At 41.6% G+C, this 27,728-nt stretch overlaps 1 protein-coding gene and 1 pseudogene across 1 annotated transcript in view; both read left to right on the top strand.

The window, feature by feature from the left end:
• MEGF11 (multiple EGF like domains 11) overlaps positions 1-27,728 on the top strand; it is a 297,384-nt gene that overhangs the window by 75,524 nt on the left and 194,132 nt on the right. The gene's annotated exons all lie outside the window — the stretch shown is intronic.
• LOC114035640 lies at positions 10,457-10,626 on the top strand (annotated as a pseudogene).

The raw sequence follows: 27,728 nt of genomic DNA, 5'->3' as shown, positions 1-27,728 counted from the left end.
TTTCTTTCTTTCTTTCTTTCTTTCTTTCTTTCTTTCTTTCTTTCTTTTTCTCTTTCTCTCTCTCTCTCTCTCCCCCTCCCTCCCATCCTCCCTTCCTCCCTTCCTTCCCTCCTTCCCTTCTTTCCCTTCCTTCCCTTCCCTTCCCTTTCCTTCCTTCCTTCCTTCTTTTTGAAATCTGGGCAAAATAGGATTGTTTTTCTTATTTCAATACACAAGAGCCACCCTCAATACCTCCCTCCCTCCCTTCCTGTCACTTCTATTCTCTGTCACTTTGCTGCTCTCCTTATCTCTCTTCCATCTCCCTCAAACTTTGCCTTTCCTCCTTTTCTGTCTTTCCTGCTGGGCCCTGAGCTCTCTGTGCATCATTGTCTCTTCCCCACTTCACCTCAGTGTCACTGCCTCTCCCCCTCTGCCTCTGTACCTATCACTGTCTCTCCTGCTCTGTTCTTTCTCTGTGTCACTGTCTCTCTTCCACTCTGAGCCTTCATATTGTTCTTGTTTTTGGACCCTCATCCTTTCTTTGTCTTTGTCTCTTGTGTGTCACAACAGAAAGAACACTGTCTCAGAGGACCTCAAAAGCCCACTTCTGATGCTTACCACCTGGTGATCTTGGGCTTATACTCCCTTTGCCTCAGTTTCTTCAATTGTAAAATAAATGAGTTGAATTAAATGACCTCTGAAGTTTCTAGCTCTGAGAGAAAGAGAGACAGACAGACAACCTCAGATCTAATAGTGGGAAACAATTCATCGATAGTAATGGTGAACATTGAAGGATGTTTTGGTTTGGAAAGTTCCAGGGATGGTGAGTAAAGACTTAGGGGAATACATTAACATATCTTTTTTTTCAGTAGCAATGGCTTGATTTCATGATGTTTTCAGAAGGGAAAGGGGGAGGGTACACAAGAGGCATTGAGGATATTGTTGAAAACATGGTGTGAGAATAAAGTGAAATGATCCGGTGGGCCACCCATCAGTCAGTACCAGAGGGGTCCCAGGTCAGGTGTTCAGGGTTAAGTTTTCCAGGTAAGGGTCTCTGGTCTGGAAGGCAAAGCATGAATGGATGAAAAGAAGACAGGGGAATGACCCTGAGCAAGTCACTTAACCCTATTTGCCTCAGTTTCTTCATCTGTCAAATGAGCTGGAGAAGGAAATGGCCAACCACTCCAGTGTCTTTGCCAAGAAAACTCCAACTGGGGTGCTGAAGAGCTGGACACGACTGAACAACAACAGAAGTGAATGGACCTTCCGATTATTCCTTGTCCGTATTCCCTCTCTTTAACATTTCTTACCCTAGTTTTTCTGTAGGAAGAGACTGAGACTTCCTCTGTCCCCTGGGGCTGGACAGGCCAAACTCAGGAGACTGGTCACAGATAAGCATGTCCGGCACTTGGTCTGCAGCTACTTTCTCCCTAGCCAAATGAGGACCAGCAGGGTCAGATTCCTCCCCTTTGAATATGTATACCCCCTTGCTTTCAGAGTTGGTTCCACTCTGACTGGAGGCAGCATAGGTGGTATGGGGGATAGAGTGTTAGATTTGGAGGTAGGAAGACCTGAGTTCAAATCCTACCTCAGACACTTACTTAGCTGGGGAACTCTGGGTAAGTCACTTAACCTCATCTGTGGTTCCGAGGAGATGCAGTATAGCAGCCACACCCAGTAACTGTCTTGGCAGATGGGCTAAACCGGGTTGAGGGTAACTGAAAGACCCATGGGTGAGTTAGGGGGATGCCTACCTGAAGCGTGTAAAGACTCCCCTGACAGAATGGGCAGATGACAACAGTTTGTTGCAATGACCATGAAAGTGGCTAAAGCAGGTGCTGTGGAAAGCTTAGAACTTGGTCAGGCACTGAAGATGCCAAGGTCATCCACTACATCCCGGACCATTGCCAGTTGTCTTGACTTTTGTCCTGCCACCGGATTTTGATGACTTGGGGAGAGAGAGTGAGGCTGAGGACTTTGTGCAGCTCTGCCTCACTTAAATCCAATTCACGTGCAAGTCAAGACATCATTTGTGGTATCACTGGTCCTCTTCGAAACTATCACCACCAACGTAAGTAGAGATAAATACAGCACCTTTCTCACGAGGTTGTTGTGAGGATCCTTTGAGGTAGTACATGTAAAGTGCTTTGTAAACCCCAAAGCACTGTATAAATGCTAGTCATCATCATCTTCACCTTCATCATTACTAATTATTATTGATTTATGGAATGGAAGGTGTGAATGACCCTGCTAGTTCTTTGAGTCAGGGATGGGAGGTGCAGGGATTAGGAGGCAGATGTAGTTCCATACTATGGATATTCTCTTTGCAAGTCTGGTGGGTGTTGGACCTTCCTAAGTCTTCTTGTGACTGTGAAAACTAGTAACTAAGCATCCTTGTATGTGTGGTGATGGTAGCGAGCGGAGTGGGGGAGGCGTGGGGAAGAAGTCCAGGGAGAGGGGACTGCTGTCCTACTCAACATTGGCCATCTGTTCTCTGAAGATAAAAATTAATAAATAAGTGAAATGAACACAGCATTAAAAATTGACTGTGATAAAAGCCAGCATGGAGCAACCAAGTGCCAAGCTGCAGTCATTGTACCCAGCTGGCAGCTGGTATTGACACCTCTTCCTCTTTCACTGGCCCTGGGCCCACACAAGACCCCGTGCCCCCATCAGTCAGTCAGTTAGTCAGTCGCCCACACCCCCTCCTGGGCAGCACCTTAGCGGGATGCTTTCCTTCCCTAGGAAGGAAAACAAGCTGCTTCCTGCTTTCCTTCCTTTCCACACCTACTGAGCCTTGAAGTAACATCTTGAGTCGATTGGGAAGGGCGGCAGCAGGTTGTAGTGACAAGAACAGTGAACTTAGAATCACAGGCATCTCAGTTCAAGTCCCAGTTCTGCTACTAGTGCCCGTGTGACTTTGGGCATGAACCTCTTTGAGTTTCACTTCTTGATCCGTAAAACAAGAGACTGGGTTTTTGTTGTCATCGAGTCGTTTTTCAGCCATGTCTGACTCTTCATGGCCCCGTTTGGGGTTTTCTTGGCAAAGATACTGGAGAGATTTGCCACTTCCTTCCCCAGCTCATTTTAGAGATGGAGAAACTGAGGCAAACAGGGTTAAATGACTTGCCTGGGGTCACATAGTTAGTAGATGTCGGAGGAAGATGCATCTTCCCGACTCCAGGCCCAGCTCTCTATCCACTACATCACCTAAGACTGTCTGCCACCTAGACTGAGGTAGACAGCCTCTAACGTCCCTTCCAGCTCTAACTCTGTGGTCATAGGAAACGGAATACAACTGTCTTTCTAATGTCTCCTAAAATAGAGTCCTGTCAAGAGAGGGAGTGAAAGAGATCATTCAAGGGAAGTTTTACCTTCCCTGGGGGTCCAAAGGTACTGAAAACTAGGTGAGAGTGGACCCTTTTCTCTAAGGTATGTCACTCCAAGATTCCTCCATTCTCCCAGTCAAGGACTAAGAGGTGGCCTTAGGGATTAGTAGAGACTTTACTGTCTTCTATTGCCTATTTCCTTTATGCATTTATGGATGCTAGTCTCTCAGGTGGAGGGGAGGGGCAGGAAGAAGGGAAGGAATGGTCATTCATTGAGCATCTATTATAGACAAGTGTCCTTGTTAAGGACTATAAGAGAGACAAAGGCAGTCAGTCCCTAGCCTAATTTCTAGTCTTATATGATGAACAAGATGCATCCACGGGTTCTAGGCAATAGAATTATAAGATTGAAAGCTTGGGAGGAGGAGCTTAGAGACAATCTAGGCCAGGGCTCTTGACATTTTTAGTATCATGGACCCCTTTGGCAGTCTGGTGAAGCCTATGGACCCTTTCTCAGAATAGTGCTTTTAAATGCATAAAATATAATACGTAAGATGACAAAGGAAACTTGGTTAATGAAATACAGTTATCAAAACTTTTTTTTAAACAAGTTTATGGACCCTAGGTTAAGACTCAAAGCCAACTCCCTCATTTTCCTTATGATAAAACAAAAGTCTAGAGAATTGAAGTGAGTTGAGTCAATAGCATATAGTAAGTGGTGGATCTGGCATTTGGGTCTGCCAACTGCAAATTCAGTTCTCATTCCACTATATCATGCAAAGAATCACATGAATAATATTGGTGAGGAGTGTTCTAAGATCAGAAGAGGGAAAGATCATTTTTGGCTGTGGATACATAAGGAGCACTTCCTAGAAGAAATGATGGGGGCTTTGAAGGTAGGTTGGATAGTAGAGATGTGAGGGAATGACATCCCAAGCGGCAGAACAGAGACTCAGAGGTGGAACTGAGGGTGGCAGAGAATCGTACAATTTTTTAGAAGCACAGGAGACCTTCGGGGTAACCTGGTCTAACACCATCATTATATGAGTGTTCCTAAGATGTCTGACTGGAGTGGAAGGTCTGGATAGAGGGATAATACATAGAAATCTGGGAAGTGGGATCAGCTTGTATTACTATGGGCCCTTAATGTTAGTCTAAGAAATTTGCAAAAGCAAAGAACCATTGAAGGTTCATTCTGACTTTATTTTGTTTTAATTATTTGTAGGGGGGAATTTGTGCCCTTCTGCCTCCTTTCTGTCTAGCTGCTTTGTGACTATGGCTCAAGCTTTTGGGAGGAAGAATGAGGAGCTTTGGGAGGGGGAGTGTTGGGCCTCTTTATTTTCCTGGGTCATGCCAGTCTTGAACATTCAAGAATGTAGCATCATATAGCTAAAGGTGGTTCTGCTTACTTACCCCCTTAATTTTATACGTGAAGAAACTGAGGTCCAGGGAGGTTATTGATTTGCCTGAGGACACACAGATAGTAAGTGTCAGAAGTGGACACATAGCGGACCATTTTGATTGAAGTCAGTGGAAGCACTGAGAAGAGAGAAGGATGGATTTGTGGGCATAGGAGGATATTGCTGCTGGTGAATGCAACTCAGAGTACTGAAGATGGCTTGGCTTGGTTGTGTTTGTTGCCATGGAAGCAGGGCAATTGAGTTGTGAGTTGAGAAGGCAATAGCTGCTGCAAATAACTGTGAAGAGGGCACCAGTCTCTCCCCTCGCTCCTAAAGTTGCTTATAGCAAAGTTATAAAAGCTTGAGGCTCTTTGATTTCCCATAATGAAATTTATTAAAAGCTGACTGTGCAGACAGAAGGGCGATCCAGAGAACTCTGGGAGGTGGGACTCTGAGGAGTCTGCCTGGATGAATTGCCCTAAATGTCTGTGAGTATGGTGTATGTCTCTGGGGAGAGTGTCATGCAGTGGGCTGTGCTTTAAACTGGTTGGGGATTTGAAGGTCCAGTGTAGACCAATGGGTGGGGCAGTGATGAGCTATTTCATCTGGTCCTTATATCTCTGATAATACCATCTGAACCCTTCCTCATTCTCTTGCCATTCCTGGCCCATAGGTCACACACCCTGGGTGTCTGAAGTCATAGGACCTTGACAGTGTCTTGCCTTCCCAACTTTCCTCCTTTCAGCAAATGATTCACTTGATCTTTAGTGGTGTAATTAGGTCAAAACAAACTGTAGGATGGCATTGGTGTGCTCCCTAATGTAGGGGAGTTTTTGTCATTTCCACTTTAGCGCTACTGCCTTGGGGATACATGAGCGCAAGAATGCACAGATGAAGGCTCTTCTGTTGGCCTTCCTTCCTGGGGTGCAGACGTGAGCTACGTTGTATTCAGGACAGCTCCAGCAACACCAGGAATCAGGGCTTTCTCCCTGGACACAAAGTTCATTCCCTAATGAGGAAAGCCCATGGAGGTAGTAGGTTGGATAATAAGCCTCAAATTGAATAATTAATGAAGTTATAAAAATACATCTGCTGTATGGTCAGGGTAATTCAGCCCAATTAGAAGCAATTATTTCCCAGAGTTATTATACTCTACCTGTTTTACAAACCGCTCTGGCAACCACATAGGATTCCCAGGTTCTGCTGCCAGAGTGAAGAAGGTCATTTTGCTGAGACAGGACTACTGGAAGATTGCTTCTCCCAAACAGGGGTTGGAGAGAATTCAATTGAACCAGCCTTTATTAAGCACCTACTGTGTGCCAGGCAGTGGACTAGAAGCTGAGCATGGAAAATCCAAACACTCCCTGCCTTCAAAGAGCTTATATTCTGAGTCTCTTTCCTGGTCTTAGTCTTGATCAGGGACTCTGATTGAAGCTACTTTTTTGCCATTTAAATGGTAATTATTATTACCATTATGTCGTCATATCATATGTGATATCATCATCATCATGATTGTCATCATCATTGCCACTTTTCTCTTAGGTGCTGTCTCTCCTGATTAGAGTGTAAGCTCCTTTAGAACAGGGGCTATGATTGTCCCCAGTGCTTAGTACAATGCTTGGCAGACAGTAAGAGTTTAATAAATGCTTTTTCATTCAACTCATTCCATTCAGGATTTTCTTGCCTAGGAATCCTGGTATTTCCTTATATAACTTGGAGATCTGGGTCCTACCCCTGACTTGGCCTCCAACTTTCTCTGTGACCTTGGACCATTTACTTAACCTCTCTAGGTTTTAGTTTCCTTCTCTGGTAAAATGCAGGGATTGGGTGAGGTCCCTCCCAGTTCTACCATTCCGTAAGTCAACATACCAAAAGATGTGGTGTTTTGTTTTCTTTTACCAGTGAAGTCACTCAGTCTATATCCCTACAAAAAAACACAAATTCAGGGTGGTGGTATGCGCATAACCCGCTTTATGCAATAGATAAGTTTTTGAAAAATTGCTGAGTAAATAAAATTCTATATTAAATTCATTAGGGGAGTTCAAGGATCTCATTTAGTAGGCTCTGCAGTGTCTTGGGAATTTATGTAATCAGAGCAATGCCGTATGATTTGGGAATATGCACAGGGCTTTCAGTGTCCTCAGATTTCTTGCCAAAACAAAAAGTCATCTTTTTAATACTAGTATTTTCCCAGTGATGTATATGACTGTGAACTACGAAATACCATGATCTCTGAGGAATCAAAATTACAGGTTACTAAAAGACAATGGAGAGACATATGGTAAAGATATGCAAATAAATCTACTGCCAAAGATGAACTGCGAACCAAAAAATGATGTGAAAGTTATTAAAAATATGTGTAAGCAGAAGAGGTGAGCTGGTCATAGAACTGGAGTGAAGGACAGCAGATGTATGCAATCTGCATGCAGTAGTGGTACCCACGTAATATCAAAGATATCAACAAGATGGGGGGCATGGACCTGTTGTGATATGTACACTGTTGGAGAGAGGGTCCACACGCATGAGATCACAGATCCTTTGAGACATTGGAGTAGAAGGGATCACAGCTTCGTAGATTTAGAGCTGTAAGTGACTTTAGAGTTTATCGAGTCCACCATTTTCCAGATGACGAACTGAGGCCAGAGACAGTAAGCAAATTGCCCAGTTAGTGAATGTCTAAAGTGGGATTTGGATCCAACCTTTCCTGCCTTCAGGTCTAATACTCTATCTACTATACCATGCCATTCCATATAGCCAGGGATCCTTTTTCAAAAAGAATCCTTTCCTTCTGCAGTAGGGTCCTCCCCTTCTGATTGTCCTTTTCAGAAAATTTGTATTTTTGCATGTGAGGAATGATCTCAAAATAGAACTGTCTTGGGCAGCCAATAGATGTTTCAGTAATTTCATAGAACCTTGGTCTCATCGGTATGCACTATCCCTTCACTGGTATGCATTGCAATCCAACCACACTTCTTCATCCTGTGTGTTTTCATGTCCTTCAATAAATTATCCATGAAGGACATACTTAATGTGCTAGAGCATCCTTCTGCCATTTTTAATACAAGGAGTCCCCAAAGTCTTAGCGTATTAAGCTTGTAAAGCTTTGGGGACCCCCTCCATTTTATAGGTACCAATGTAACACTCAGGCTGTGTATTTTACATCCTTCACTCTTGTTTACATGACTGGCCCACCTCCTTGTATAGTCAGTCAACAAGCATTTATTAAAGTCCTCCCATAGGCCAGGCATTATGCTGAGTGCTGTAGATACAAAGAAGGACAAAAATAACCCCTGCCTTCATGGAGTTCACATTCTAATGGGGGAAGACACATGTAAATAGGATGCCTACAAAATATATACAGAAGAGAGAGAAGGACCTCTTAGAGGGGAAGTTATTAGCATCTGGGTGAGGACTGGTAAGGATTTCCTGAGAAAGGTTGAATTTGATCCGGGTCCAGAAGGAAGCTAGAGAAATTAAGAGATAGTGGTGAGGATGGAAATCATTCTAGGCATAAAGAACAGACACTGCAAAGGTGCAGAGATTGGAGATGAAGTGTCATTTTGGAAGGACTTATGATGCTTCTTGTTTGGAAGTTGTTGTAAGTTACATGGCACTGCCTACATTTACCCCTCAGCAGACTTAACATTGACCTTTGAGACACATGAAATTCTTCTGAGATCATAGTGTTCCATGATTTGCTGTCAAAAAGTATCACCAGGAGAATATTAATATTAAAGAGAGAAGCTTTTTAGCATCAAGAGGTACCTTAAGACCAATGAGAGAGCAGCATAGTTTTTAAAATGCAGTCCATTCTATTCTCATATTCAGTTCTGGGCCTGGCTCATTATATGTCCATAGGGTCTGACTAACTGCATGTCATAATCCAGTCAACATGCATACTTCATTCGCTTGGTTTTACCTGTATGAATAACCAAACCATTCTCTTCTGAGTGGCCATGGATCTCTTGGAGGAGATTCTGGATCTTGAGGCAATCGTGCCATCATCTGCAAACAGGAGTACCAGAAAAACTTCACCTTCTATAAGGAATCTGTCTTCCCTTTGGTATTTTCCATAGGACATCTTTCATGAGAGTGGTAAAAAACGTTTGATAAGCATATTATGCCTTGATTGACATTGATAACTAAAGTATCATAGATCCCAGTGGTTGCCATCAATCGTGAAATATTTTATGATATTTTTGAGTCTTTTGTGATTTTAACATATGCGGCACAGCATCTTGAGAACCTTCAAGACCATTTTGCGCTAGCAAGTCACATACTTTCATAAGTTTCTCTTGCAATGATTTGGCTTAGTTCAGCCTCACACAAGCTTTCTAAAGGTTTCTTTTCTCCTCTACTGTTTTGATGTTTTGTGGGACAGCGCTTCTTGTAATCTTCTGCTGTCTTTCTCTTTAACATTTTGTAAATGAGCAGGTATTCTAAAATGATGTTGCTCTTGACAGCTGTGTCTCTCTGCCTGGTAGAAAGATTAGTGTCTTCTGGCTGATGTGGTTTCTAGGGCCTTTTGTGTCTTTTGGCCTCCTCATTATGGTGATTCTTCAACATCAGTTAAACTTCTCTAAGAAAAGACACTGAGTCAATGTCTTGTCTTCTGTCTATAATTTTTCACAGTGTTGGGTAAATAGGTAAGTCTGAAGCTGTCATAAATGGACATCGTATCTTCTCACCTGTACCCTTTCTTTAAGTTTGGTATTAAGACAGTGGAAAAAAGGTAAGGATGTGACTGAGTTCTTCCAAATTCCCCTCTAAACAACTTTTAAAATAATATCTCAAAATGAATTCTGGAGTGGCAGAATCCACAAAAGGATGGGGTAAAATGGTTTTCCAGCCCAAGATAACTTAGAAGGTCAGGAGGAAAGGCCTGTTGAACCAGAGTGAGAGTGGAGCACAATCCAGCATAGGCAGTGCTTCAGCAAGTCAGCAGCAGGCCTTGGAGGCAACTGAATCAGCAGCATCAACTTCCAGAGCTCTCATCCCACAGATGGTAAGTGGGTGGGACAACTGGTCATAGGGAGATTATGGGGGTCCCTTTGCTGGCACTTGGTACAGGACTCTGTTGCGTTACCCATACACAGATATGAGCTGGTTTGCATTTCCAGGCTGAGGAGGAGCATGAGTACACTAGAGCTTACAGCTGAAGGGGAGCAAGATCCTAGTAACAGTTCCAGAACAGAAAAAGAGGGCTTGTGAGTACTCACAGACAGGAGCACAGGCCAGGAGAGCAGTGACCACACATCTCCTTATATCATACCACTTTGGAAGAATGAAAACTTTATAGACCCCTGGACCTAGCTCTTAAAACAGAAGCACAAAAAACCCCAAAACTTGGGATAGTGCCCCCTCTACACTGGGAGCAGAGTCCAACTTTAACATAAAGTTAAAAGTCAAGAAAGAGGCTGGGAAATGATCACACAACAACAACAAAGGAACCTGACCATAGAAAGTTACTGTGGTGACAGGGAAGGTCAAAAAACAAACTCGTAAGAAGACCACTGAGTCAAAACTGCTACATCCAAAACTTAAAAGAAAAATGTGAACTGGTCTCAGGTCCAAGAAGAATTCCTGGAAGAACTCAAAAAGATTTTAAAAATCAAATAAGATAAGGAGAGGAAAAATTTGGAAAAGAAATTACAGTGATGCAAGAAAATAATGAAAAGACAGCCTGGTAAAGAAGGCATTAAAATACTGAAGAAAAGTCTTTTGTTTCGTGTCTTTGCTAGTAGCGCCATGGGTCACCAGCAGCTCTACTGGAGCCATCCTCAAAAATTTGGCCAGGGGTCTTGGTCATGCTGCATCTGTTTGAACCAGCATGGCCTGATCTACAAGTATGGCCTGAACATGTGCAGCCAGTGCTTTGGCAGTATGCAAAAGACATCGGCTTCGTCAGGTTGGATTAAGTTATATGTATGGACCTCGCTTCAGTGATTATACTGACCATCGGTGACTATCATTTTACTGGACCCTGGACAACCTAAAGATTGATCCTGTTGTACATGCTATACCAGTTTGCATATATAATTATGAAAGGTCTTCCTCAGATATTAAAATTTAGTGTGAACTTATTAACCCATCAACAAATTATGTGAAAATACAAAAAAAGGCATTGAATCATATCTATCCCTAAGTGTTTAATGCAGTAGAGACAAATGAAGCATAGAAAATGAATGTCCACTTCTAGTTCTGTTTCAAGTTATTTATACCTTTGATTTTTCTCCCTGTCAGAGCTGGGAGGTCTTCAGAGGTCCTTTTAATTGATAACTCAACAATTCCTTCTAACACATAAGTGATTATCCAGCTTTTGCTTGAAAGCATCTGGTTAAGAAGGTAATTATAATCTCCCAGGATCAGTCATTTCCTTTCCTAGTTGTATTTCTGATTATCAAAAAGATAGCAACTAAACAGTTAAAGATAACCCTAAGGTTGCTTGCTGGATGACTAGAATGAGAGTACTTTTTGTGGCAGAGTGCATTGGAGCCAGGAAGACCTGAATTTTCAAGTTCTATTTTTTTCTTAAGTGTATTTATTTCTAAAATTAAAATAAGACACTTAGAAAAAATACTGAAGAAAATAATACCATTAGAATACCTCTGGGGTAGCTAGGTGGCACAGAGAATAGAGCATCGGCTAAGAGGACCTGAGTCAGGAGTCAGGAGGACCTGACTTCAAATTCAGCCTCAGATACTTACTAGATGTGTGACCCTGGGCAAGTCACTTAATCACGATTGTCTCCCCCACTAAAAAAAAAAAAAACACCTTAAAAAAAACAGAATAGGCCAAATAGTAAAAGAGGCAGAAAAATCCATTGAAGATAACTCCTCCTTAAAAAGCAGAATTGGTCACATTGGAAAAGATGTACAAAAATTCACTGAAGAGAAGAATTCCTTAAAAATTAGAATTGGATAAGTGGAAGCTAATGATTCTGTGAGACATCAAGAAACAATAAAACAAAATCAAAAGAATGTAAGAAAATGTGAAATATATCTCATGGGAAAAATGACTGATTTGGAAAATAGATTGAGGAGAGGTAACTTAAGAATTACTGGACTATCATGATCAAAAAAAGAGCCTAGACATCATCTTTTAAGACATTATCAAGGAAAACTGCTCTGATGTTCTAGAACCACAGAGTAAAATAGAAATTGAAAGAATTCACTGATCCCCTCCTGAAGGAGATCCCAAAAATGAAAACTCCCAGGAATATTATAGCCAAATCCAGAGCTCCCAGGTCAAGGAGAAAATACTGCGAGCAGCCAGAAAGAAATAATTCAAGTACTGTGGAGTCACAGTCAGGATAACACAAGATTTAGCAACTTCTACATTAAAGGATCAAAGAGCTTGGAATATAAGATTCTGGAGGGCAAAGGAGCTAGGATTACAACCAAGAATCACCTACCCAGCAAAAACTGAGTATAATCCTTCAGGAGAAAAAAATGGATATTCAATGAAATAGAGGGCTTTCAAAGCATTCCTGATGAAAAGACCAGAACTGAATAGAAAATTTGACTTTCAAATACAAGACTCAAAACAGCATAAGAAACAGAAAAGAGAAATCATAAGGGATTCAATAAGGTTAAACTGTTTACATTCCTACATAAGAAGATGATACTTGTAACTCCTAAGAGTTTTCTCATTATTATGGCAGTTATAAGAAGTATATATAGACAGAGGGCACAGGTGTGAGTTCAATATGATGGGGTGATATATAAAAAAAATAAAATAAAGGCATAAGAAAGAGGAATGCATTGGGAGAAGGGAGAAGAGAAAGGTGGAATAGGGTAAATTATCTCACATGAAAGAGCTTTTACAGTATAGTAGAGGTGGGGGGTGGGGAGCATCTCATCAGAATTGGCTCAAAGAGGGAATAACACACAGCCATTTGGGTATATAAATCTATCTTACCCTAAAGGAAGATAGGATGGGAAGGGAATAAGAGAAGGGGAGCGGGGCTGATAGAACAGAGGGCAGATTGGGGGAGGTGGTGGTAGCAAAACACTTTTGAGGATGGACAGGGTGAAAGAGAGAGAGTAGGATAAACAAAAGGGAAAATGGGATGGAGGAAATACACAGTAATCATAACTGTGAAAAAATTAAAGCAAATTTCTCTGATAAAGCCCTTACTAGATGTGTGACCCTGGGCAAGTCACTTAATCATGATTGCCTCCCCCACTTAAAAAAAAAAAACACCTTAAAAAATACAGAATAGGCCAAATAGTAAAAGAGTAAAATTTCTCAAACATATAGAGAACTGAGTTAAATTTATAAAAATACAAATCATTCTGACTAATATTGATAAACATAACCCTTCCCAGCAATACAAGGATCTAAGACATCTCCAAAGGCCTCATGGTGGAAAATGCTATCCACATCCAAAGAAAGAACTATGGAGTTTGAATGCAGATCAAAGCATACTATTTGCTATTTTTTTTCTTCTGTTGAGTTTTGTTTCCTTTTTCTGGTGGTTCCTCCTATTGGTTCTAATTCTTACTTACAACATCACTAATGTGAAAATATGTTTAATAGGAATGTATATGTATAACTTATATCAGATTGTGCACCGTCTTGGGGAGGGTGGTAAGGAGGAAGGGGGAGGAAAATTTTAAACTCAAAAGCATATGGAAGTGATTATTGATAAATCAAAATAAATTAATAAAAAAAATAAGAAATAGGAAAAAAAAAGAATACAAATCATTGCCCAATTGGTAAATGGTCAAAGGATATGAAAAGGCAGATTTCAGAAGAAGTAATCAAAGCTATAGTCATATGAAAAAAATGCTTTAAACCACTATGATTAGAGAAATGCAACTTACCACCAGAGGTACCACAATCAGATTGGCTAATATACCAGAAAAGGAAAATGACAGATGTTGGAGAAGATGTGGGAAAATCGAAACATTAATGCACTGTTGGTGAACTGCTTCAGCCATTCTGGAGAGCAATTTGGAATTATTACAAAAGGGTTATAAAACCATGCATACCCTTTGATTTGGCACTAGGTCTGTATCCCAAAGAGGTAAAAGGAAAAGGACATTTATGTACAAAAATATTTACAGCAGCTCCTTTTGTCATGGCAAAGAATTGGAAATTGAGGGGATGCCCACCAATTGGGGAATGGCTAAACAAGTTGTGGTATATGACTGTGATGAAATGCTGTTCTGCTATAAGAAATGATCAGCAGGATGCTCTCAGAAAAACCTGGAAAGATTCATATGAACTGATGCAAAGTTAAATGAGCAGAATCAGGAGAACGTTGTACATGGTACCAGCAACATCAGCTGTGAATGACCTAGCTGTTCTCAGCAATACAATGATCCAAGACAATTCTGAAGGAATTATGATGAAACCAGAGAGAAAACTGATGGAGTCTGAGTTACAGATTGAAGTATTCTTTTTAAAATTTTATTTTTCTTGTTTGTTTTCTTTCATAACACAACTAATATAGAAATATGTTTTGCATGAATGCATATGTATATCATATATTAAATTGCTTGACTTCTCAATAAAGGGGAAGGGGAAAAGGTAAGGAGAGAATTTGGAACTCAAATTTTTTTAAAAAATGAATGTTTAAGATTGTTTCTATATGTAATTGGGAAAAATACTAAAATAAAAAGTTTGATGTTAGTTTTGATTCTTGTTTTAACCATTTAGTGATCTGATAGCACTATGACAGCTGATTTGAAATGATTCTATTATTGGTAATGCCATTTCCTGTCTAAGATATAGCCAATTTCATTTTCAAAAATTTTTTTCTGTGCTTACCTTGTCCATTGCTTTCTGATTCTCTTTTAAAAGAAAAGATTCATGGTCTGCAAGCATGAGTTTCCTGAATAATAAAGTTTTGGTTTTTTTCATTTCTTAATACCAAACTAATACTCATGCCAAAAATATCCAATTGGTTTTTGCCGTCTTCTGTTCATTTAGCCACTTGGAAGTCATCAAGGATTAATGGATACGTTACCTTCATTTAGGGGATCTGTATATCACTTTGTAAACCCTAAAGTACAATATAAATACTAGTTATGATTTTCTTGTCAAATTCTTGATAGATTTTCATCAACCTCTCCAACAGATGTCAGTGCGTAGGATGTAACTACTACGATTCTCTTTCTTGCCTACCCTGATCATGAGCACTGTAAGACAAGATAGTCACATATCCTATGAAATAATATGTGACCAATGTGCCAGTGATAACTCTCTGCACAGCTAGCTAAGCTGGTACTTAGGTACCAAACATAGCCTGTAATCAGTGCCAGCAACAATGATATAATTGAATTCATGATACTTGGTTTTTATGAGCGTCTGCTGCATGCCTTATTCAGTCCTGGAGGAAATAGAGAAGTATAAGATATGGTTCATGTTCTTGATAAGCTTGCTAAATATAGTTGTCTGAGTGGGCTGGCCTTGCAGCCAAGAAGGCCTAGGTTCAAGTTTCACATCCTGGTGTGTGACCTTGGGCAAGTCACTTAATTTCTCAATGCCTTGAACACTAAGTTGCATTCATAGAGAAAGGTAGAAGGAAGTTTAGTACCCAGAGGTCTGTAGTGATGAAATAGCAGGTCTAGTATTTTTTTTAAAGACCCATCATCAATTTGTCTGTGAATGACTTAGCTATTTTCAGCAATATAATGATGCAAGAAAATTCCAAAGGACTCATGATGAAAAATGCTATCTACCCCCAGAGGAAGCACTGAGGGAGTCTGAATGCAGATGAAAGCATACTATTTTTCACTTTGATTATTTTTTGTCTTTTTTTTCTTTTGGTCTGTGTGTTCTTTCACAACATGACTAATATGGAAATATGTTTTGCATGACTGCACATTTATAACTTATATCAAATTGCTTAACATCTCAGGGAGGGGGCAGGTGAGGGAAGGAGGAAGAAAATTTAGACTCAACATTTTAAAGAAATGATTGTTTAAAATTATCTTCACCTATAATGGAAGAAAAAATAAAACATTATTTTTAAAAGAGTCATCATCATTAACAGCAAACCATTTTTGAGCACTTACTAGGTACAAAAATACTATGAAAAGTCTCAAAAAAAAGTATGAGATTGAGTCACTGTCCCCTAGTCAGGAGAGGTAATGCCAGTTTCTTTGGAATGGACAAATTCACTTGAGCAGTTTGAATTTTAGAGAGCCAGCATTGAAAGGAACCTTCAAGATTATCTAGTCCAGTGGTTCTCAAAATGTGTGAATCCCAGAGGGGTCCCTAAGAGCCTTTCGGGGGTCCTTGAGGTCAAAACTATTTTTTATAATCATACTAAGATGTGATTTGCTTCTCAAAACATTCCTCTCTTTCCCAACTACATATCTGTATGAGGCTGTGTCCCAAAAGAAGTAGGTCTCATTTTTGTACCTTGAGTTCATCAGTTTCCTATCAGGAAGTGGATAATATGCTTCAGTCCGAATCATGGACGGTCATTGCGCTGATCAGAGTCCTGCAGCTCTCAGAGTTGTTTTTGCAGTGTTGTTGTTACTGTATAAACTCTCTTCCTGCTCATTTCATTCTTGAGCAGCTTAGACAAGTCTAAAAAGCTGTTCATTTTTACATTATTGATGTTATAGTACAAATTGATCTGTCCTGCTCATTTCACTTTGCATCATCATCATGTGACCATAGGCAAGTAACTTGTTCTCCCTGCATCTAATTCCCTCTTTGGTAAAATCTGAAGATTAGACTAGGAAGAGTTTTTTAAACTTTCTTGTGTCATGGTCCCCTTGGGCAGCCTGGTGAAGTCAATGGATCTTTTCTCAGAATAATGTTTTTAAATGTATAAAAGAAAATGCATAGGACAAAAGAAATCAATTACATTGATATATAGTTATTTTAAAAAAGAAAAAAATAATAAGTTAATAGACTCCAGGTTAGGACATTCCACCTTACCCCCCCCACCAGCGGAGGGAGGTGAATAAGAGCAGTAGATTCCTGACAGATTTTGCTTTGATTTTCTCCTGCTCTTTCCCTTCTTTCCCATCTAATTTGAGTCCTGAATAGAAACTCAAATTCATCTGGTCTTGCTCATTCAACCTTCTGAATATCAACAGAGTGATGATTATAGCATTCTTGTCTTGCTCTGGCAAAGAAGCAGAATGCAGTGGAAAAGGCTATGGGTTCAAATGAATGGTGTAGTGTGACTGACACTGAATTTGGAGTCAGAGGAACAGATTCGTCTTTCTGAGTTCAAATCCAACTTCAGACACTTACTAGTTGTGTGACCCTAAGCAAGTTACTTTACCCTGTCTGCCTCAATTCCTCTGTAAAATGAGCTGGAGAAGAAAATGGTAAACCCACTGCAGTATCTTTGCAAAGAAAACCCCAAATGGAGTCATGAAGAGTCAGATACAACTGAAAATGATTGAACAAACAATAACAACATCTTGGGATCAGTGGAATCTGATGAGGACCCCAAGCTGTAGTGGGAGATGTAAGCTGCTCAGAGCTAGGGTAGCTATCTGACCGTAACTCAGCTTAGGGAAAGACCAATTCCTTCTGTCAGGGAGATCACAGAATCATAGATTTAGAGCTGGAAGGGACTTCAGAGGCCACCTAGAACACGCTCTTCATCTTACAGACGAGGACACTAACATCCAGGGAAGTTGAATAATTTGCCCAAGGTCACCCAAACAGTAAGCCCTAGATCTTTGAATCCAAATCCTGTGTTCTTTTCACTGGTCCATGCAGGCCATCCCCATCACTGGAGCATTTGGACTAACAGGATTTTAAATGTTCCCTAGGTGTATCTGCCCAGGAGATAAGATAAATGAAACTGAGCAGTATGTGTAATTAATGAATAGGGTCTTAAGGGAGCCAGGCTGGAACCAACGGAGACATCTAATCCCTTGCTTCTAAAGGACAGATATATTGGGGAAGAGGCTACCCCAGGCAATTTTCCTCTTGTTGCCTTGTTTCTCTTGCTTAGAAGAGGAGGGAGCCCTTTGGAAGTGCTCCTAACATTGTTATCAGATAACCATTCCCTGGAGTGATGAAAGGTTACAGCACAAAGGGGCAGGGGCAGCCTGTTCTAAAACGAAGGGGTTCTGCTCAGAGCGCAGGCTTCAAGTTTACTTTTCCCATCTTCCAATAAATTTCCTAGGCTGGTCTCCTCATCCATCATCTAGTATTAGCTTCCCAGCCTGGTGGAGTGGGGCCACTCTAGAAAGAATCTGTGATAGACCAGGCTTTGACGAACTCTGTTGCTTCCTCCTGCTCGAAGACAAACCCCTAAATCAGGCCCTGTGCTCTCCCCTTCTTGTAAATCTAAATAGTTTAAAATAACTCCTCCCAACCTTGAGACTGGTTCCAACTTGCTGCCGTACATCAGCCTCAGCCGAATTATTATTAAGGTTTCTCAGCTCCTACTGAAAAGTCACCATCTTAAATCAAAGGGCTGCCAAAGGAAAGGAAGGGAAAGGATGGAAAAGGGAACCTGGAGACATCAGTGGACACAGCATGGGGTGATGGAAGGAGGCTGGGGTTGGGGGTCAGGACACCTGGTGTCAAGGCCTGACTTGGCTCTGTGACCAGCTAGGTGGTCATTTGACCTCTCTGTTCTCGGTTTCTTGATCTGTCAAACACCTGCCCCACCTACTTCAGAAGGTAGTTGTGTACAGTTCTAGAGGACTTATGATAAAACATGCTACCCACCTTCAGATAGGGAGGTAGTGGCCTCAGAATTCGGGCATATGGAGTTTTGTGTTTTGTTTTGTTTCAGTTTTCTGGACATGACTAATGCAGGAATTTGTTTTACTTGACTAAACTTGTTTGTAATAGGTTTTGTTTTTCTTGCTTTCTCAGTAGGGAAAGAAGAAAGGTAGAAGGGAGAGAGCTCATAGCTGAAAAGAAAAGAAAATTGAATTTAAAAAGTGGTTACCATATGAGGCAATAAATATGAAAGCACTTTGCTAAAGCTTGAAGTGTGACATAGTCTGATAGAAGGAATACTGGACCTGGAATCTGAAGGCCTGGACCTAAAGCTCAGTTCTGCTATTTATAACTTGCATGGAGATATCATGTCACCTCTCTTGGTCTCTGTTTGCTCCCCAGTCAAATGAATGGGTTGGAGATATAGCCATGCAATAGAAAGATGGATGTGGACAATACAGCAAGGCGTGAGGAAATCTATGTGAATGGGTTAAAAGCAAGTTAAGCACAACTAGAAAATGTACATATGGTTACAATAATGAAAATGGAAAGAACAACATAATCCCTGTAACAACGTATAATTACCAAGCTTGAAAGAGGGGGCGGGAGATTATCAGCGGGGAGCTCTGCCCATACTGTCATACTGGGTCAATGTGCTGCTTAGTTTTTCTGAATGGCTTTCCTTTTCTCTCTCTTTTATTCTTTGTTACAAGGGACAGCCCTCTGGGAAGGAGAGCTGGAGAAGAGTAGGGATATATTTAGAAGTGAAGGTGATCTGAAAAGATATCAATCTTTTAGAGGGGGGAGGGGAGAGAGAAAGAGAGAGAGAGAAAGTTGGATTGGATTCAACAGCAATTCAACAAACATTCATTAGTGCTTTCTATGTGCAAAACAATGTGGTAAACTCTGAGGTTGTAAAGACAAACAAAAATAGAAAATTCCTGCCCTTAAGGAGCTTATATTCTACTAGGGTATGAACTTTTAAGCAGATAAGTAACTACAAGTAATTTGAGGGGGGAAAGAACACTGACAAGTAGGGAGATCAGGAATGGTTTCCCACAGAAGGTGGTACCAGGGTTGAGCCAGGAAGCCAGGGGTCCAGAGAAGGAGCAAGTACATCCCAGACCTGTACTTTTGCAAAGGTATTGAAATGGGAGATGGAATGCTGAGCTCAGGGAGCCAGCAAGTAGATCAGTGTAGCTGGAGCATAGAGTGCTTAAAAGGGAATAATGTGAAATAAATCTGGAAAAACGAGAGGAATTCATACAATAACGGCAATAGAAAGAAAAAGAACTTTGAAAGACATAAGAACTTTGCTCAAAGCAATGACCAATTGCAGTTCTAGGGAACTGAAGATGAAGCAGGCCATTTACCTCTTTTCAGAGATGTGATGGAGTCAGCATGCAGAAACAGACGTAAATTTTTGGATACAACCAGTGTAGGAATTTGTATTGCTTGTCTCTGCATATTTGTTACAATGGCTTTGTTTTTCTTTTTTTCCAGTAGAAAAGGATGGTGGGAGGAAGAGGAATAGGGGTAGGGTAGAAAAAAAAAGAAAAGAAAAGCAAGAAAGTGGGTCACTGAGGCATTTAAAAATATAGCTAAGAGAACAGAAAGAAGACTAGAAAGAAGCACAGACAAGCAGGACAGCTTTGAAAGCTGTAAGTTGAACTTATATATATATATATATAAAAAGCAATCTGCACATAATATAGGCAGTTTCATATATGATTCTCTCTGTTCTACTTATAGTGAAACATCTATTTTATTTGGTGTTTGTTAAGTTCAGACTAAAAATAAAATTTTAAAAGAAATCAAGAGGGGAAAACAGCCTAGAAAGTTAGGTTCGGGTTTGTCTATGAATGGTTTGGAATGCCAGGAAGTGGAGTTTGTCTTTTCTCTTAGGTGATCTCAAAGGTCCCTTCCAGCTCAGGGTCCTCCTATGTTACACAAAGGTAAGGAGTTAATATCAAAGTTGCCTTGCCTGGGGCTGAGTTCCATTCCCAAGGCTCTTCTAGAATTCCCTTTTTTGTTTCAGTTGAAAGTTCACTGGGCAGGATGCTTAGCTAAATCTGGCTCTGGTTTGCTACTTAGTGTGTTAATAAAACTTAGACCATTGCTGGTATCAATATAATTCATCAAAGCAAAACTCGTCTTACCTACATATCTAGTGGTACTTAACATGGCTTTGCAGTTGAATTTCTTTCTTTCATTCATTCATTCATTCATTCATTCACTCACTCACTCAGAGATTGTTCATTGACTGCCTGGCACAGAGCTTGGCACCAAAGTGCTTAATGAACAACTGTTGATTGGATGCTTATTGGGTGTAAGGCAGGATTGGGGAAGCAAGTAGAATAAAACCAGTCCCTCCCCTCCCCTCCCCTCCCCTCCCCTCCCCTCCCCTCTTAGAAACCTTATTAGATACTAGCCTTACCTCACTCTGATTTATGAACTCTGTGTGTCAGCCAAGCTTGCTTTTTTGTTCTTCCTGTCACACAGCACTCCATCTCTTGCCTCCAGGTCTTTGCAGAGGCTGTCCTCCGTGCCTGGAGTGTTGTCCCTTCTCACCTTTGCCTCTTAGAATCCCAGCTGTCCTCCAACATTTGGCACAAGTACCACTTTCTCTACTTTCTGTGGAGGCCTTTCCTGACCCACTCCTATTTAATTAAATATCAAGTCAAGTCAACAAACATTTATTTAGGACTTACATGGGCCAGGTACTGTGCTAAGGCTGGGGATATAAGAACTAGCAAAAATAAAGATGGTTCTTAACTTCCAGAAGCTCAAATCTACTCAGGCAAGACAATAGCAAAAGGGACCTGAAAAGCAGGAGTGAGGTGGGAGAAGTAAGGTGAAGGGTGGCTAGTCTGGGCCCTTCCTCAAAAATGGAGTTTCCAGAAAGAGCTCACCAATGGGAGAAGGGGGCCATAAGGTATTTACTTTACATATTCTTATATATGTACCTATTGTTTTCTCCTTACTCCATTAGGAGACTCCATCCAAGACATTCATCTTTGTCTTTGTAGCCCCAGTGCCTGGCACATAGTAGGTGCTTAACAAAATTTTTTTGACTGATTGACCTAGTGGGGACTTAAGACATACACACATTACTTAATTTGTTATTAATGCATTAAGTACAAACAAAATGTTATGGTAATTCAAAGAAAAAAAATTCCTTTGGAAATCAGAGAAGGCTTCGTGGAAGAGAATAGTTTGTGAGAAATGGGCAGGATTTGGTAGGTCTGCCATGCAAGTTGATTCACTTGGAAAATGTTAAGATTTCTAAAAGGCAGCATGGCCACTGCCAATGTTCATTTATTATGCCTCAATAATGGAGAATGGTTCTGAGCCTGCCTGAATGTCCAAGCCAAATGTGTATGTGTATTATGTATATGAGTTAATTACCAAAGTGCTTGATGTTCTTTGTTGGAGTCTGAGGCCTGCAAATCCTCCATATTGCTCCATCAGCAAAGATGAACCAGCAAAGGGAGGAACATGGGGTTGAAATCAACTTCATTTTAATAATTGACAATGGGATGAGTTGTGTGGATTTGTAGGTATTTGATTTCCTTTGACAGCCACCAGGGAAAATCGCTGAGGTTTCTGTGTACCTTTCAGCGTCTTCATGTAGATCAGACTGCAGGGCATCCCTCTTGAATAGAATCTGTGAGCTCAGGTTGATAGAGATTATAGAAAAAAAGACAGGTCACTAATGCAGCCTTATTCCCTCTTTCAGGGAAAAAAGCAAGCAATATACTTATTTCTGCTATCAAAATTAGTGGATATCCTGTGTAACTCAATACAGTTTGCTTACTGAATGCAGATTAGTGAGGTGGGTTATATTCTGCATTCAATCTCAGCTCTGAACTCTTTTGGACATCAATAAGACCGGTATATCCAAAGTATGAAGCAACTCATCCAAAGTATGAAGCAACTCATCCAAAGTACAAAGCAACTGTAGCTTTCCACAGTAGCTGGAAAGAGTGGTTTATTTTCCATGCATCTGAACCTAAAAGCTAATTTGCTAATGAGAGGCACATATTTCATAGCTTTCCTTTTAGAAGGGGAATGTTGTACAATAAGGGATCATGACACCTCCAAGCAAAAGAATGATAAACAAGATTTATTCTTTGCTTAATGGAAATACAACAATGCAATGAGCACTTCTTTTCCCAATTGCTCACTGCCAAAGCATTTTTCCGCCTTCAGTGTCAACTGAGACATTTGTGCCCAATGAGAGAACATTTGGAGAGCTAAAGTGCCATGATAAACCCCACAGGTAAAACTCCAGTCCAACTCACATTTGAAGTTTCCAAAGGCCAGTTGAGTTTTCTAAATGTTTGGCCTTGACTCTTTTTTGAAGCAGTTGTGTCAAGCTTCAAGTGGTTGCCATGGCTTCCATCCAACAACAATCACTTCTGAAAATGCAAAGTCTCTATAGACCTCTTCCCTCCCTCCTCTCCTCTCCCCTCCCCTCCTTTCCTCTCCCCTCCCCTCCCCTCCCTCCCCTCCTCTCCTCTCCCCTCCCCTCCTCACCCGTCTCCTCCCCTCCCCTCCCCTCTCCTCTCCTTCCCTCTTTCCCCCTTCCCTTCCCTTTCCTTTCCCCTTTCCTCTTCCCTTTCCTTTCCCCTTCCCTTTCTCCTTCCTTTCTCTTTCCTTCTTTCCTTCTTTCCTTCCTTTTCACTTTCATCACCCACAGAGGCAGACTTCTGGCCAGCCAACACTTGCACATCCATGTTGGCTCTGGGTAGAAGTTATTCTCTTTAAGAGAGCCAAAATGTTCTGATTTCTGCCTCCTGCCTTTCACTGGGAAATTTCCCTACCTCATCAGGGTGATTCTCACTGGGTTGGAGAAATAGAAACACCAAAGGACAGAGAGAATACAGGTTATGATATGATGAGGCTATCTCTCATCTGTCTTGTAATACTACTGAACCCTTGATCATCATCATCAGTCAATCAATAAATATTGATTAAGTGCCTAATATGTGCTAGGCATTGTACCATACAATGGTGATACAAAAATAAAAGTTAAATAATTCCTGTCCTCAGGGAGCTTACATTCTATTGAGGAGCTCTGTGTGTGTGTGTGTGTGTCTGTGTCTGTGTCTGTGTGTCTTGGTATGTAGAAACAAAAGGTGATATGGAAGGAGGATAGTAGCAACTGGAGAGGGGGTTAGGAGAGGCTTCATGCAGAAGGTGGCATATAGCTGAATCTTTAAGGAAAGTGGGGGGAGGGATGTAGTCCAGATGGGGCAAAGGCCTGGAGATGAGAAATGGAATATGGTATATGAGCAATATTGGGATTGACTGGAGTCATACTGAAGTGTCAAAGGGAGTAGTATGCCATAAGTCCAGAAAGACTGCCCATCCTTACCATCATAACTGACATATATGAGAAAAATAAAATGTTAAGATTAAAAAATAATAAAAAAACTGACATATAGTAGAACATAGGATCACAGTTTTAGAGCTGGAAGGGATCTTAGAGAGACCTTACTACTTTTAGGTTTTGAAAAATGATTTATAGACATGAGCTCATTCGTGTCTGCAAGGTAGACTTTTATCTCCATTTTACAGATGAGGAAATCAAGATTTCCCCACGTACACCCAGCAAATAAGGGTCCGAGGCAGGATTTGAACTCAGATCTTCCTTAGGCCAAGACCATCAGCAGTGCATATACTTTGGGTTGCATTTCTGTTTATGGGGGTGTTTTGCACCAAGCCCTTTGCCCATATTCACCTAGTATAAGAGCCTTGATAACTGCTCCATAGGGAATTAAAGTCATGACTTTTCCTGTTTATTGAGGCATATTCACAAACAGGCCTAAGTTTTTATTCCTGCCCCATTGACCCCAACATTTCCTTCTGGAAACAGGTTTCCAGGACATCATTTGTTTTTGTTTCCCATAGGCAGATGTGGAAGAGGGGTCAGAGGGGATGGACTGATATTGGGGCTGTCAGGTAAGGTACCCTGGTTCCGCAGCATCCAGTTGTGACCTAAGTCATGATTTAGATGATGGATTTCCCTGAGATTTAGGGGAAAGGGCAAGGGAAAGAATGAGTCTGGAGCCCCAAAGAAATAAATAATGCTGGACCAGCTAGCCAGGTCACACTTACATAGGTTTGTAAAGTGCTTTACAGACATTATTTTTTGAGCCTCTCAAAAGGCTTGTGAAATAGGTACTTTGAAAATTTTCATCTCCATTTTACAGGAGTGGAAACTGAGGCTTTAAGTGACTTACCCATGGTCATACCACTAATAAGCATCCACTGCAGAATGTCCAACAGAGCCCAGGTCTCTCCAAAGACCGTAGGGTCACATGCTGGAGGAAATCTTAATGTCATCTAGTCCAATCCCTTCATTTCCTCAGAGGAGGAAACTGAATCCCAGAGAAGCTGAAGTAATTTGCCCAATGTCCCATAGATAAATAGAAGAACCCATGTCCGAGGACAGGGAATCTCAGTCTTTATGCCCCTGTACCAGCCAAGACTGCTACAGGACTGTTTGTGCTACAGTCACACAGGTAGAAAGAGATAGCCGAGCCTCCTGAAACTGGGATGCTTAGGCAGACCTGGGCTGGAAAAGATAGCAGAACTAATGTCTCTTTATCATGCAAACAGTTTAGTGAACTGAGAAAAAGCCTCATGACTATAAACCAGCAGTAATGACCTGACAGGCAGAGGGGGCCCAGAGAAGTGCTAGCGTCACAGAGACATTAATCTGTTCCTGGCTGCTGCTGCCATTGCCCCTGCTGCCACTGCTGGAAAGAAATTTGTTAGAGCGGTTATGGAGGCTATAAAAGCCTATTTTACAGCCGTCATCAGTACCAGGGCCTCATTGAGTACAAGGGAGAAGGGACCTTGCATGGGGGCCAAGGTGTCCCAGATGGGACTGAGTGAGGACTTCCTGGCATGAGGGTAAAGGCTCTGCCTACAGAGTTGGTTGGGCTGTGATGACCCCAGGCCAAGGTACGTCTTCTAGAGGATTGATTATTTATATAGTTGCTAAGGCAGGCAGCAACTCATGTGCCATCTCTTCCCCATTCCAGCCCAGCCACCTCCTTTGATGGCCTGATTGTTTGGTTACTCTTTTACTCCTTGAGGGCAGGGTCTGGGTCTTGTTTTATTTTTGTTTCCCCAGAATATATCATAGGGTCTTACATAGAATTAGGCACCAGAGTTGTAACTAGGGTAGGGTAACTGGTGCTTGGCTTCATATTGATGAAATTTACCGGGGCTGACAGGGCTTGTGGTTTTTCATCAGGTAGAAACAATTGATATTAATTCACTTAGTAAGAAAAAAATCAGTTAAAATAGGAAGCTACCAGATGGGGGCTTCCTCCCTCATCCCACTCCCTCACTGCTATGCTTCAGGTGAACTCCTCCCCACACCTTACATTGTTCTACCCTTCTGGTTCCTCAGCAATGTTCTCGCCCTCCCTGACCCCCAGTAGCCTCTTGATTCTCTAGGATTTCCACCTGTGAGGACCAGTGACCTGGGGGTGTCTTTCTCCCTTCTCTAGGATGGTCCCAAGGTGTCTTTCTGTGCATAGTACCTTGTGTCCTCAGGTTTGAAGTCTCTTATCCACAACTGAATCTCTTTTAAAAAAATTTGGTTGGAGGCTGCCTTTTGTGTTGCTTTCCCCAGGTGCCACAGTTGCTCATTATAGCTCTTATATGTGCTTAATAAATGTTTGTTGAATTGAATGAGGACAGATACCTTTGGAGTCAGGCCATCTTGCAGGGAAATGATAGAAAGTTGGCCACTGGCAGAGGTTGGAAGTAAGGGCAGGGAGAGGAAACAGCTGATGAGGTCCAGCAGAGCCATAACTGGTCACTTGTTTCTGGAGCAAACGGGAGAACTGGAGGCCAGGAGTCATATTAGGATACTCTGGCAGTTGTCTGGATGAAAGGTATGGAGAATGTGAAGTAGTTCATCTCTGGTGGTCTGGTATACTTTATCCCTTCTCTCACCATAACCCTGGTTACTAACCCTCAGGAACTCCTGTTGAGAGCCTCTGTTCCCCTGAGCATGCATGCATGCATGTGTCTGGTCTCAGGGCCTCGGTTTCTCCAGAGCATGGACCTAAAGACACCTAAGGGGGGAACTGAATGATGATGACACGACCCACAGATTCAACCTAGAGCTGTGCTCCTGCTCCTCCGTGACTGAACTCGCTTCCCTGCACCTTGGATGATATACTTAGTGGTGGGGGTTATATCACAGTAAGTCTATGCGGTCATTCGATGTGGGACTGTGCCACAGAATTACCCCCTCCCAGCCTGAGTTCTCTTTCTTTTTCTGAGAATGGCTCTCTGTTCAGCTCTTCATTAGCTCATTCATGACCTGCTAGGAGCTCTGCTTCGTAGCCTTTCTCTCTCAGCAGAAAGTCTGTTCTATAGTCTCTCAAGAGGCTCCCAAACCAGTAGAGATATCTGAGTGTCTTCCCTTTAGGTTACATTCTGGTCTAGGATTCCTTTGAAAAGTGGGCTTGGTTCCAGAGGAAATAAACATGAAATCCTGAGTGGGGTTATCCAAGATGTAGTCTGGCTTAAATGCAGAGGAACAAATCAAATGGTTTTTCTAACCATCCACCCCAAATTCCATAATTCTTGGGTGGCTCTGCAGGGGTGAGGTGAGGACTATACCGTCATTAACCTAAGCACCTATATCTTCATCATTCTCCTCTCTCAAATATCTTCACCCTTCCCTCAACTTCTGGAGCTACAGTGAGGTCTCCAGGCTGATTATGTCAATGCCCCATTTGGAGAAAGAGGAGGACCTTCCCCATGGCCTTCCCAACTCTGTGAATTTAGCTGCAGTGTGTGTTTGCCAAGTAGAAAAGGCAAAAAAAAATCAATAAGGTAAAAAAAAATCTAATTTTTAAGCTTTTAAGCAGATATTGCAATCAATAAAGGGGAGGAGCAAAGGAAGGTGATTAAGCCTCACTCAGCAGGGTTCTCTGGTATCTCTGGGAAATCTTTCCTGAGAAGAAGACCCCATTGGGTTCCTCACACTCAGAGACCCCTTGGCTCCTTGTGGGGGCACTCAGAAAGGAAGACCAGGCAGCCTGTCTTCCTAAGCCTGTCTTAAGCTAGGGAGCCTTAAAAGAGGAAAAGTGACAGAGACAGAGATAGAGGAAGGGAGGGAGGGAAGGAGAGAAAGAGAGAGAGGCAGACAGAGAGAGACAGAGAAAGGAGAGAGGGAGGGGAAGGGGGGAAGAAAGAGAGAAGGAAGGGAGGAGAACAAAGGAGGGGGAGGAGAAGGCAGAGGGAAAGAGAGAGAAGAAAGATGGGGAAAGAACAAAGAAGAGGGAAAAGGGGGGTGAGTGAGAGAAAGAGAGAGAGAGAG

Source organism: Vombatus ursinus, unplaced genomic scaffold, assembly GCF_900497805.2.
Source record: "Vombatus ursinus unplaced genomic scaffold, bare-nosed wombat genome assembly UNPS02009205.1, whole genome shotgun sequence".
Taxonomy (NCBI): Eukaryota; Metazoa; Chordata; class Mammalia; order Diprotodontia; family Vombatidae; genus Vombatus; species Vombatus ursinus.
Note: the sequence above shows the minus strand (reverse complement) of the source record. Positions and strands in the feature narration are given on the sequence as shown.